We start from the raw sequence: 10,645 nt of genomic DNA, 5'->3' as shown, positions 1-10,645 counted from the left end.
TATATAAATAAAATTGAATTGAATTGAATTCAAACTTCAAGATTTAAGTGGAGAAATACGGGAGTGCAACAAATTTGTGTTGATGACAAACTGTGAGCACAACTACACTGAGAGTTAGTAAAGTGTGTTACGTTGCTGTCGTTCATTTCAAAATAATGTTTTTATGAAATAAAACGTGTCACTTTAAACATTTGATATTTTCCTGTGTTTTATGAATAATGAATTCTGAGCATTATCTTATTATCGTTTTATGATCTTCAAATCGTCTTGTTCTTCTTGTGCATTTCACACAGTATTCAAACCATCACAACTTTTTGGAAATTGAGGTTGTATTTTGTTTTCCCCTCTAAATATCAGCTGAATTATATCCTGACTAGATCCAAACCTAATCTCCCTTCTAGTTTCCTCTCATGTCGAGCTGTAAATAGCAGTAATGTGACTCACTGTGGAAGTTACTCTGCTGCTTTGATGTCACCGGCTAAGACTTGGTGAGGATGGTGATCCATCACCGGAGAGACAGCTGGTTCATAACTATTTGTTGAGGGGAGCAGAGGACGTGGTGACTGTCCTGGATAAACCTGCAGTGCTGAGTCGCATGTCTGTTGGGGTATATTTAAATTATAAAACCAAATATTTATTCAGCATTTTTCTGCACTCTTTGGAAATTGTAACAAAAATGTCCAAAACATTCACTATACAACTATTATATATACAACTATTCAGTTTTTTTACATAGACATGGAATCACTGTTCAATCACCACGGCTCTCTAATGTTAGAGACACTAATACAGGTGTTAGTGGTTGTCCCTGATAATGGTGCATATATAAACAGGATGGACAGACTGGCAGCTGAGTAGGAGGCGGCTGACAGCGCTGTCTGAGCCTGCAGAAAGCATCGGTCCTGGGTTGGTAGTGAGGTGACCCAGGCCGGTGAAGCTGCCAGGTGTCAGTGTGGTAGATGGGTTGTGGTGTGTAAGGCGCAAGCTGATAGAGTGTGTGAGGTCCAGTCTATTGCTGCCATTAATAACCCAGATAGGCCTGCCAGCACCTTGGAGCCCCACTCCCATACATAACCCTCAGAGCAGCCAGAAGAGCCCCCACAACGGCCTCCAAGGAGGCGAGTACACGCACGTCGACAAACTCCTCTGACTGCTGACGTTAACGCGACAGAGAGGAAGAGTTGGACACCTGGTTTAAAAAATGTCTCAACAGCAATTCAAGAGGTTATGGTCTCAGAAATGACATTTTTACAAAGTTTTCCTTCCCGTCACTGAGCCCATCCACCCGAGACGGACAAAAGAAGGAAAAAGAAGATATTTCAGTGTCATAAAGAAATGCTTTGTTCAGTGTGGGCACACCTGACTCTCACTGCAACATGGTGTGTCATTTCTGAGTGTCTTGACAGTTAGATCCCATCGTACACATCGAGGCTGAGTGTGGGCATCCTTGTTGAATGAGTCAAACTTTGATGGACATCCAGAGGAAGGTGCACGGACAAAGAGCTTCTTCATCGTGCCACGATACCTACTGATTGTACAAAACAGACTCTTGTCTCAGTTTTTTTTGTCTCAGTTTTTTTTGTAGCTTTGTTTTATTTCACGATCAGAAGTCATGTTGGGATGGTAAAATGGGAGGTGCCTAGTTTATGGCAAACGTGAGGACAATGAGCAAGAGTGAAAGGGACAGGAGGGCAGCAACATGCACTCGTGGGTCCACTCAGACAGTGATGGAGGGATAAAGGTAAAGATGGATGGAAGAGGCGAGAGGCTTTAATGAATTAATGACTGTTCTCACAACTAGATGCCTCCTAGCCGCAGCCGATGAAATAATAAATAAACGCATGAATAAGTGAAGAGGCCGGGATGAGACAGCACTCTGGAGGGGTAGGAGGATAGGAGTGGGTGAGCTGGGGGGGCTGGTAAGGCAGATAGGCACACTGTGAGCTTCTCTGGTGATTCGCTACAACATCAAGCAGCTGGAGGTTACTGAAAAATTTAGCAAAGAGCGGGGAGCCAGTGAATGCTAATAGAGCAATTCCCCCACCCCACCAACTCGCTCCAGCACACTCAGACCACCTTCAGTCTCCGGTGACCTTGCTCGATGGCGAGATGGAGCAGCCACTGTGCATGCTAATGAGGCGGCGGCTACAGGCTTTGCAGGGTTGCCAGACGCTACAGGGCACCAAAAGGGCAAGTAGGGGCATCCAAATGACATGTTAGCATGCTCGCAGCCTGGACAGAGATGGGCAGGGTGCCACTCACTCAGGCCACAGAGGTCCATCAGATTATATCAGGGAGAAAAACTTTAACAGGAAGCATGTTAATGAGCGGTGCTGGACTTGAATACAAGTTCCAAAAGTGGCTCAAATAATAATGATCATTGCTTTTATAGATAATGATACAAACAATGTAGAGAATTATGAGACAGCTACATGCTATATGTGCGAGTGTTTTGTGACTGTCTGTGAGTGAAACTGTAATACTAATGTATCTAACTGTGAAGATCAAATAAAACCACACAGTTACAGCTCTAAGAGTGTGAAGGTGAGCTTTGATCTGACCTGTTTATCTTCTGTGCAATACAGTCGTTTAACCATAAACTTGTGTTTGAGTCCCAGATGAGCCTTAACAGAACTTAACAATAAGTAAGACCACCAGGCAAATGTTACACCCCTGAAAACAGGGGAAATAATCAGAGAGTGATCATGCGTCTCTCATGCAGTAGTTTATTGCAGTGAAAATGAGCAGAAACGTTTCACATTCTGTACTGCTAAATGTCACATGGTGGAAGAAACACACTAAATAATAAACCGAAATACTAAAGTGCTTACTATACATTAGAGGTGGGAATCACCATACATCCCACGATACGATATTATCACAATACTTAACGCACGATACGATATTATTGCAATTTTTAAAAATATTTTGCGATATTCAGATTCTGTACATAAAGGTAAACTTTATCAATATTCATTTTCTCTAATATCAAAGTCTCACACTCAGTCTTTCTCTCATTTCAGTTTGATTGTTGACAAACTGAACGGTTTGTATTACAGTCTAGTCCAACTTAACTGAATCAACCATCTGGTACAATTATAGCTATTCTGAACTATGCAGTTTATGAAAACTATGCAGCCCCTTCAGCAACTGAAGAATTTGAAAGTAAATTAAAACAAAATATAATTTTACATTAAATAAAAAAGTTTTAAACTTAATTAAAATAAAACATGTCTTAAATTAAAATAAGTAAACTGTCATGTTTATTAAACACATTTGGACAGTGAAGGAATGTCAGGATTCTTGCTCAGAAAAAGGATCAACATGCTCTGAAGTCAGAGCACAAAAACCTTTTTGTAACAAAATATCGATTTCTGCTGTCCCTGTATCCATACATTATTAGCAAACAAACTATCACGATGCTACACAGTATCCATTTTTCCCCCACCCCTACTATACATATACTTGAGCAGGTTTCCTGACAATAGCGGCGTTTTTAGCTCCTGCAGTTATCATAATGGCCATTACACAGTACAAAACTGAGGCTCAAAACCGCCATGTACATGTGCACAAAACTGTAATATAATGCTTCTAACGCTTACAAAACAATGAAGGATTACCTCTTAAATATCTTAACAGTGTACACATTGGAAATATATCAACTTTTAAACACTTTTACCTGAAAACAGGGGGAAAGAATCACGAGAGTGATTATGACTTGCGTCTCTCATGCAGTAGTTTATTGCAGTGAGGAGAACACGTGAAAGCCCCCTAGTGGAGAATAGAGACACTACTAATCGATCCCAGAAAAGGCTTACTAGCCGATCACTGATGTATAGATTGTAGTTCTCTTAAGTAACATGAAAGCCATTAATATAACATGAAAAATAATAAACTCTTAACCATTTTCTTACCATATTTACATTATTTTCGTCCTTATATCAACTGATATGAATTAGTATTAACTGAACAGTTTTATATGCAGTAGTCCTTCAACCTGTCACACAAATACACCAGTTATTTAAAGCATTATCTGACAAAAACAATTGTTTAAAATTAATTTTAGTTTTATTAAAGATTTTGATGATTTCAGCACAGACTGTAAACTTCAAATGCATATAAAGTAATAAACAAGGCTACAGGAAAATAAATAAATGAACAATATAATTATTACAGAAAACGAATGTTAAAAGTAAAAAATTTATTTTGGATACTGTTTGGTATTAGTTGGGTTAAAATACTGAAGAGATAAAAACAATTACTGTGTCTGAATATTAGCACTGACCTTACAGCTACAAGAGTTTATCGTCCACGTCTGTCCAAATCAAACCTGCAGGACGCTCAGCCACCATTCTCCACTTCAGTCTACACCCTTCACCCCCCGGCCGTCCTGTGCAGGCCTTAAACACATTTGTTCTCTGGATTTCACTCTTTATTTACTCACATTAGTTCACCGCTCAAACAGCAACCCGCCCAGTTCTCCAGGCGTTTGTTCACACATTCCCAGCTCCGGCTAAAAATCCCATCCCAGCAGAAACTATTAATCTTTTATCCAACTACAGTCTCTATGTATTTATTCATCAATTACAGCTAACTACCGTGTGTCATCACAGCCTTCGGGTTGCAAATGTGTGTAAACAATTGTGTTGCTAGGCAGCATGCCAGAGGAGTGGTTTTACATTCAAAGTGACACCCTCTGCCTGTACCCTGCAAATATGGCCGTTTGGTCCAGTATCTAGAAGTTGTCCACAGAGGTTGTCAGCTTAGCTACGATCCTCTCTTTCAGGTCAGCTGCTCGTGTATTCAACACCTTCATTCAACATCCTGTAAGCCAGCATTTTCTAGTCGATGGTAGGAATTGTTTGTCAGTTGCTTCTCTGTCAGAGGTACATCCCATTCAGGGTGTTGGTCATCCTGTTCCACATCACCATCTGTTGTCAGGTGCCTGAGGCATTCTTGGAGAAGCTCACTTCCATCTTCCTCATGTATTCACTGATGCTTCATGTTTCATCCTGGATTGCAGCTCTAACCCTCACGTGTCTGTGAAGGTTCTCAGTCATCCAGGTCGTCGTAGTCAAAGGAGCTTGCAAAGAAAAGCGTCTGGACTTCTTTAAGTTACTTGAAGACGTTTCACCTCTCATCCGAGAAGCTTCTTCAGTTCTAAGGTCAAATGGTGGAGAGTCCCAGATATAAACCTAGTGGGAGTTTCCCCCCACAGAGGGACAAAAGGACCCCCTGATGATCCTCTAATCGCCTGAGCCAAGGTGTGAAACTGGGTGTGGGTCCCAATCAGCCAGAGTTTCAGGTGAGCTCATTGTGAAACCTGGCCCCACCTTATCATGTGATTTCCTGAGGTCAGATGGCCCAGGATGTGAGTGGGCGTTAAGGCGTCTGGGAAGGGAACTCACCCCCCACCTTCCTTCTTTCCATTGCTCATAAACCCTCCAGCTGTTGGACTTTGGATGGAGACCTCGAAGCATTGTGAGGAGTTTTGACATACGTGGACTCAATCTCCTCCTGCAGCCAGCTTATTATTTTGGCTGGTTATCTGGTTATCTGGTAACTGGTACAGCATATATATGGTGTGAAGGTTCGGATGTTATTCTTACAATTCATTGGGTGTTCTAGCCTCTGTCTTACTCTCTGGAAGTATTTGGCTGTGGCTGACCTTCATGCATCTTTATTGTGGTTGGCCTGTGGGATACCCAGGTAATCGTAGCTGGCCTGTATATCTGCTGTTATGCCCTCTGGTACCTTCAGTCTGGATCAACTTCAATCTCTTTGCAAGCAGCCATACATACTAATATCTACAGTACATTCTGTGAGGTGGATCAGTAACTCTTTACTGTAAGTGACATTTGTTTGAATATATCATCAAACACACACACACACACACACACATATATATACATATATAATAAAAATATGGTACCAGTCAAAGGTTTGCACACACCTTTTCATTTAATGTTTTTTCTTTATTTTTACTATTTTCCACATTATGGACACAAACAGAAGACATCAAATCCATGGAAATATGTACGGATCTGGTGTCAAGCCGGCACTGCTGGCTGACTTGGTAAGCTGTTTGTCATCCAGTTATGGGCCAGGCCTGGTGTAGATGACACTATTTATGTGATGGCATGCCACATCTGGCCCGATTATGGTTTGGTATGTGGCCCAGGCTCATAGAAAACAGGTCTGGCCCGGATCCGGCATCAAGCTGACACTTCTGACTGACTGGTGTCTGTCAACCAGATGTGGGCCAGGTCTGGCAATGATGGCACTATTTATGTTCCTATTTTCCTATTTTAGTTAGAAAACCCAAATGCCATGTTGCAATACTGCTATGGTGGCCAACATTTCAAATGCAGGTTTGCAGGTTTGTGAGTGTACACTTTATCCAAAACCTAGTGAGGGTTTACTCATGTTTACCACCGGGTGGCTGAAGCTCAGGAGGTAGAGCAGGTCACCTACTGATCAGTAGGTTGGTGGTTCGATCCCTGGCCCCTCCAGGCTGCATGTCGAGAGTGTGAATGTAGTTAGGAGGCACTCAGTTTAGAGACAGTGTGTGAATGTTGTATAGAGCACTTTTAGTAATCTGGGAGAGCAGAAAAACACTAAATAAGAATCAGTCCATTCACTGTCCGAACAGAGTTTCGTCGTGTTACTTTTGCACTGTTATGTTCTGTTATTACATGGCTTGATTAAGGTACACATTACGCTGACATCTGGGGCCAGAGCTGAAACTGTTCTGGGCCAGCACAGGGCCAGCAGTGTGTCTGCAACTGGCCTTGTGCTGGCCCATGTGTGGGCCACCTCTGGCAAACCAGGCCTGGGCCACCAAAGGGCCGGCGTTCTTTGCGGTATGTGGGCCCTGTGTAAGCACATTGTGTGGGCCAGATCCGGACCATACCAATTTGCTATGTGGGTAGAATTCATATTATGGCAAGAACCAGTGAGCTAAATAAAGAGAAACAGCAGTCCATCATTACTTTAAGAACTGAAGGTCAGTCAGTCCCAAAACCATCAAGACTACGATGAAACTGTCTGACATGAGGACGCCCCAGGAAAGAAAGGCCAAGAGTCCCTCTGCTGCTGAGGACACATTCATCACAAACTTTCATTTGATATTTTGATAAAACAAATAAAACAACTCGTTTTGATAAAATTGTTCTGTTTAACTATTTTAAGGAAGAGCTTTTTTAAAAACTTCACTCATCAGTTCCTCCACTGTGTCAAGAAACATATACTCTGTTATATAGTAGAAGGCCTTTAATTGTAGGAGACAAAATGATTTTACCTTTTAAATTTAAAAGATTTAAAATCTTTCCATCACAGAAAACACCAAATTTAGCAAAGACAAAGAGTTAAGAGCGACATGACCTCGGGGGCAGGTGAAGCATTTCTTTAGGTGGCTCTGACCCACATAATCTCGGCTCCAGCTCTCTTTAGTCAGACCTTCAGGCCTAGACTGTCCCTTGGTTTCTGTCCCCAGCTGGGATGCTGACAGGCTGGATAAGAGGCTCGGGGGCGCCGCCGAGGAGACCCGGTGACATGATTTACAGGCAGAGCTGCTGGTGTTGCTGGGCGACGTCTCACTGCGGTCCCCCGCCACTATAATCGGAGCTCCATGTCCGGCTCCGAGGAGTCTGCCCAGGCTCGCATCTCATCCTCCCCTCTTACTCCTCCTCACCCCCTCCCCTGCCGGCTCGACTCAACAGTGCACTCCCTCTCGCCTCCCCCTTCATTCTCCCGCTCTACCAGTGAGCCTTTGTGAAGTGCAGGGAGGGAGGGGATGCAGAGGGGATAGCAACAATAATAGCTGTGTTATGAGGGCCGCTCCTTTGAGGTGAGATCCACACACAGAAGCACTCAGACACACAGATACATGCATGCAGACACACAATCGTGGAAACGTAACACAAAGACCAACAGCAACACAATGGCCCTGCGCTGTCTTGCTTTCCATTGCGGTGGAGATTTATTGGCTACTATGTGGCGTGCCGATCCATCCCTGTTATAAAAGTATATTGTCTGGGCTCTACAGAGCACCACTGCAGTGTCTGTCAGAGCCTCAGCACCTCCACAGCTTTCTTCTCCACCCTCTATAATCAGTGGAGAGCAGTGGGAGTGACTGGGAGTCTGGCTCGCTGCAGAGTGCTGGCTGTGAGCGAGGTCATCTGTCCGAGGCACTGCGAGTTTCCAGGGAGGGAAAGTGAGAGGGATGCAGGGAGCTAATTATGGGAAAATAGAGGACAATTAGGACTGGGCAAGGTTTCCCTGTAAAAACTTCTTTAACTTTCCCTTGATTTGTCAGTTTTTTGCATCATTAGACTCCCTTGGACTAATAAATTATTTGGATTTTTTTCTTTTTTGCTGATTATCTTCAGTAGCTTCTCCACAGACGCCACACTGGCACTGAGTAAAAATGCTCTAACTGTAAAACACTAATCCAAATATGTGGTTTGGAACTGTTACTGACTGACACCCAGAAACTGGAACAAGTTTTCTATTTAACATAAGGATGAATAAACGTTTGTCTTATTGTACACTTGTTTTCTCACCATCTTTGGATTTGGGAAACCTTTATGCTGTTTGTTAGCACGTCAGTTACCAATGAATGCTTGAACAGCTCAACTAATAACACAACTGTAGACGTTAAACTAATTTTCTTCATTGTTGATTCATTAGTTATTGTTGCAAATTCTCAAATACAATTAATTTAATTCAATTCAATTCAGTTTTATTTATATAGCGCCAAATCACAACAAAAGTTGCCTCAAGGTGCTTCGAGCCCGTTCTCACTCCCGAGGCGTAACATCCCGACGTTTTGTCACGTCCCGCGGCGTTCCTGATGAACACAAAAGGAGACCTTCGGCGTTCTTATGGTACGCGGTGGGTTATGGCTGAAATCCAGTGCAATGACGCTCCCGCGGTAATAGACGTTCCAGCCCTGTATTCCAGCCCTAACCATAACCTTTTTCCTGATCTTAACCAGGACTTTAATTATGTTAAATAGCGTGTTTGTAAGAGATTTGAAGGAAAAGAGCGAAGATGTGTAGATTGAGTCCATACGGTTCTCATATTTCCTCATTTTTCCGAGGTCGTCATTTAGGAACGTGGTGGGTAGCCGAAAACGTAATATGTTGACGATTTGTCACCTAGCGTAAAATGTTACGCTTTGGGAGTGAAAACGTGTTGCCACCAACAGCATCGTCATGCTGAGTCAGACGTTTCTGCTCCTAGTGGAAATACTTAAGCACATTTAAAAACAACACAGTTCAATTCAATTTTATTTATATAGCGCCAAATCACAACAAATGTCGCCTCAAGGCGCTTCATAGATACAGAGAAAAACCCAACAATCATATGACCCCCTATGAGCAGCACTTTGGAGACAGTGGGAAGGAAAACTCCCTTTTAACAGGAAGAAACCTCCAGCAGAACCAGGCTCAGGGAGGGGCGGGGCCATCTGCTGTGATTGGTTGGGGTGAGAGAAGGAAGACAGGATAAAGACATGCTGTGGAAGAGAGACAGAGATTAATAACAGATATGATTCAATGCCTAATGTCAATGTCTAATAAAACCTGAAAGTGACGGTGAAGTAAAAAAACACTGATCATTGCTTTACAATGTTCGGCTGGGAACTTTTGTCATTTACATGCATTGTTCTAACATTTTCATCGTCTTTAAAATGCAGTAAAACAAACCCTTTCAATACTGTACCTGCTCCATACAGCTGCACTTCAAAGTTGTTCAAACTAGGATCCTGAAAACTTTGAATTCACAACTGGTGGGTTTGTTTTTTTTAAATGCCAGAGCATAAAAAGGCCATAATGCACTTAATGGAAATTCTTATAGGGATGGCTCAAAATACACTGAGGTGGACACGAGTAAAAGTATTCAGGTAAAGCCTATGAAAATGCCACTGTCAATAACATAATATCTCAGTCTGTATTTTATATTCAACCCCAGTCAGCAGCGACTGGCAGGTTCATCCATATTTTAATGAGATCGGGGCCTGTATCGACTAACCCATATATTCTAACCCCTGTTATGGCATCTTTTCATCAGATGCATTTTCTGCAGCTGAGCCTGTGAAGCAGCTCAGAGTCTGGGAGGACTGTGATCTGCGATGCACAAAAACGCCAGATGCAGGATTGGGAATGCAAGGGGGAGAGGAAAAGAGAGGAGGCCTGTCAGAGCGGTCGGCGCTGAGGCCTTTAAGACTGTCAGCAGCACGGCTCTGTGATAGAACCAGGCCGACTGCCGCTGTTGACAGAGTGTGTGTGTTTTCATGAGAAAGCAATGGAAGTAAAGGCATGTGTTTTTTTGTTTTTGTTTTTTAAAGATGTGATAGAAGGTTTGTCACTATAGAGCCTCTCATCACTTTTCAAAGGCGAGCTGACACCTCTGAGAATATAAACCTACTTTCTGAGTGCATGTTTGGAGCTTTATCGAACGAAAGAAACCCAACAATCCCCTTTTACTCCGATTCTCTTTATCATCAATCATCCCTTTCTTACACTTTACATACTTAAACTGTGCTGGGAGGCCAAAGTGTTGAGGTAATGACTTACACATGTCCCTATTAATGAACTGGCACATGGTGGAGAACCTTCCCACCCGTCCATAATTGATATTA

This window comes from Neolamprologus multifasciatus, chromosome 22, assembly GCF_963576455.1.
Source record: "Neolamprologus multifasciatus chromosome 22, fNeoMul1.2, whole genome shotgun sequence".
Classification (NCBI taxonomy): Eukaryota; Metazoa; Chordata; class Actinopteri; order Cichliformes; family Cichlidae; genus Neolamprologus; species Neolamprologus multifasciatus.
The sequence above is the reverse complement of the archived record's forward strand: the minus strand, read 5'-3'. Positions refer to the sequence as shown.